This window comes from Acomys russatus, chromosome 23, assembly GCF_903995435.1.
Source record: "Acomys russatus chromosome 23, mAcoRus1.1, whole genome shotgun sequence".
Classification (NCBI taxonomy): Eukaryota; Metazoa; Chordata; class Mammalia; order Rodentia; family Muridae; genus Acomys; species Acomys russatus.
This window is the reverse complement of record NC_067159.1, coordinates 9,338,057-9,341,230: the sequence shown is the minus strand read 5'-3', so window position 1 is coordinate 9,341,230 and position 3,174 is coordinate 9,338,057. Positions and strand designations below refer to the sequence as shown.

The following is a 3,174-nucleotide window of genomic DNA, read 5'->3' as shown; positions in this document are numbered from 1 at the left end:
TCTGTACAGTATTGGCATGATATTGCATGCAGTGGGGGCTTATTTACTTTTATTGCTGCATAAATACACAATTCAACTCATGCATTTTTCTGTTAATGAACATGTGAGGTTGCTTCCACATCACGGCTGGTTCAAATACTGTTTCCACTAATCTTCTTGTCCTTAATTTTTTGGTGCACTTGTATTCTTAATCATCTTTTCTTCTTCTTCTCCTTCTTCTCCTCCTCCTCCTCCTCCTCCTCCTTCTTCTTCTTCTTCTTCTTCTTCTTCTTCTTCTTCTTTTTAAAGAAAGAAAGCACTGTTTGGGAACACTGTAACATTGTTTGGGCTAATTAAGACATAATAGCATCAATAAGTTGAGAGAGGTATAAGCTTCAGGGCACTTAGAGCAGCCATGTCCTCTCATATTATCTCATGCAAGAATCCAGAGACTGGGGAACAAAAACCAACCATGTAATTAAAATTAAGTGCAAGTTGCTTGAACCCAAAGCGAAGGCAACTCACAGAACCTCTGCTCAGTGTAAGGACTGGCTGTCCAGTTCCTCCTGAGCTACAGAGTTGAGGACCGTGGAGTCACCTGGGGACCAGGCTTGGAGAGACTGAAGAGGACTAAGGTTCGCAGACATATATTTGTGGGTTTTCATTTCCTTTTGCCTCTCGCTCCTGAGGCGAAGGTTAAGACCTTGGTGAACACAGAAAATTCAAGCGGACGCCGCTGCTCATCCCTCTCTTATAGACACCTGCCCTGCCCTGGGAGGAAGAGAGGACACCGATAACCACAGAAACCCCAGGAGGCGCTTATCACAGTGTCACAGTTAATAACTGCAATTTAAAATCTGGGCAGAAGCGAGGAGAGAAGAAAGACTGGATGGCTGCACTGCTCTCTGGGGCTAGAAGGGGAGAGGATGTGGCTACAGTGCTGACCATAGGAGTCCTTCATGTTTACATCATTTACCAGTTTACAGAAAGCTGTTTAATTCTACTCCCGGCCACTCACACATCTTAACAGGTAGCCAGGCAGGTACTGTCGTCAATTTGTTGATCTGTGGACTAAGTCCAATGGAAGGCAGGCTCAGTACTTTAATCCACCTCTCCAGCCCCTTTTCAGGAGTTCCTAGGAAGAGAAGACAGAGGAAAGAGATCTGGAAGCAGACAGTGCCCCCAATGAGTGCAAGGACAGGCATGGAGGAGTTGGTTGAAAGGGCGTGAGGTCTGAAAATTTCTACACCTCTGGATAGTTTGAAACACCCTGGAGGTGCATCTCTCAGCCCTTGCCCTGGAGGTAGTGGTCTCCTTTGGTACTTACCAGTGTGCTTCCAAAAGTGAAGTTTCACATAGAGCCGCAGTGAGATGGTACCGCCCCTCCCGGATGGAAGCTCAGTAGAGCGCCCTCTGTCACCCCAAGCCTCGAGGCACAGGGGCGTAGGGTGGGGACCCTGGAAGAGTGGCCAGCCCAGGTGCGCCAGAGGTTGGGCAGGAGCCCGGAAGGTGCGCTGTCCCGCCCCAACCACCCTCCCCGCGCCTCCTGCGTGAAAGTGAAAGTTCCAGGGCCCCAAGAAGGTCAAGGAATTGGGGGGGCGGGGCCGGCGCGGACTCGAGAGCCAGCGCCGGGCACTGGAGGGGCCATGGATGGGCTCGGCCGCCGCCTCCGAGCCAGCCTGAGACTGAAGCCCGGCCGCAGGGGTTAGTGCGGGCCAAAGCGCGCGGGAGGCAGGGCGGAGGTGAGAGGGCGCGGGGCTCTGGGCGTCCAGACAGTGGGCTCAGTGCAGCACTGGGGTCGGAAACAAGGAGCAGTTTGGGTGGGATCTGGGATTGTTGGGCGGGAGACAGGTGAGCTCAGGAGAGCAGGTAGAGGTCAGTGAGCAGATAGACCGGCTTGGTCAAGGGGAAGCCTGGTGGCTAAAGTCCTACGGGCCCCAGGGCCACGTGTCCTTCTATACAGGAAGCTTATGGTGCAGTCACTTTATGGATAAAGAGCTTAGGCTGTCAAGTCCTCCAGGAGGCATTTCGCTTCCCTACTTAGCTGCCTAGGACTGGGCTGGCATTTATTCAGTTTCTGGGAGCCAGATTGTCCCTGCCTTGTAGATAACCGCGCCACAAAAACTGGCCAGGGCAATGCGGCCAGGTAGACTACTACCAGCTCAGCTGTTTCCTCAATCCTGACCTTGAGTTCTGTCTGACCTGTCAAGTGGGAATCTTTCCCCTGTCCAGGGTGGATGGTAGGGATGAAATTAGAAGTCCCATCAGTTTCCTTTCTTCCTATCTGGAGCACTGGGATTTGGAAGACGGGCAATTAGGAGGCGTTAATGCGCCCATTCATTCAACAAACGTTTGTTGCTGTTTACCACCGGCCAGTGCATGACTGAGCTGCCGCTCCCCGAGTTTGCTCAGACAGAGCCTGTCCTTCTGACAAGAGGACAGAAAGGGTTGTAAAGGTCATCCCCTGAAAGCTCACCCCTTCCCGCATTTGCAAGTGCCCCACCCCCTCTCTCCAAAGAGGCACCAGCTTTGAAGAGACCCCAGAGTTGAGGTCAGTACTTCCTCCTTGTGGTAAAGGAACAGGAAGGGAGGCAGTCTATATGTGCCTGGTCACAAGCTTAGCACCTGTCAGGTCATATGGGTGTGACTTTTTCGTATTTCTTGCTATCCTCCTGCTTCCTGGGGGATTTCCCTTTCTGGCTCAAGCAGTTGTGTCTTAGAGGTGTGCGTGCCTGTGTGTGTGCGTGTGCGCGTGTGTGTGTATGTGTGTGCTATGATGTTTCTGGGTCGCTAGTAGTTCAGCAAAGAACAAGCAAAAGCTTTTCAGATCAAAGTTCCCCAAAGTCCCCCCTCTTTCCTTCAGGTGCTTGTGGGAGGGGCTTCCTGGTGGAGGAACAAGTGTAACCAGACTCCTGGACTTCCCTAGAGGGGTGGCTCCTCCTTGGTTAATAATCTATTCCAGGGCATTGGGGATTAAGTGAGTGCCTTTTCTTATAAGGAGTTTGATGCATGTTAGCTATTTTTTATGCTTTTCTGGGATAACCTCTTGTGAAAGGGGGATGGACACTCTTTTGTTGGATTTCTTGAGCTGCAGTCCAGAAAGTCTAGTTGCTTTCCTTTGGTCTAGGATTTCTGACTTTGCTGTTCCCTTGTTTCTCCTGATAAAGCAGGAGGAAATGGAGTGAAAATGCTGCC

The 3,174-nt window shown here is 51.2% G+C and overlaps 1 long non-coding RNA gene across 1 annotated transcript; it reads right to left on the bottom strand.

Annotated features, from left to right (window-relative positions):
* Positions 1-348: 348 nt before the first annotated feature.
* Positions 349-1,905, bottom strand: LOC127206278 (uncharacterized). The gene is made up of 3 exons (XR_007832786.1): positions 1,307-1,905; positions 998-1,114; positions 349-431 (listed from the first exon to the last, which is right to left on the bottom strand). It is a non-coding gene; the product is annotated as an uncharacterized LOC127206278 (long non-coding RNA).
* Between the last annotated feature and the right edge of the window lie 1,269 nt (positions 1,906-3,174).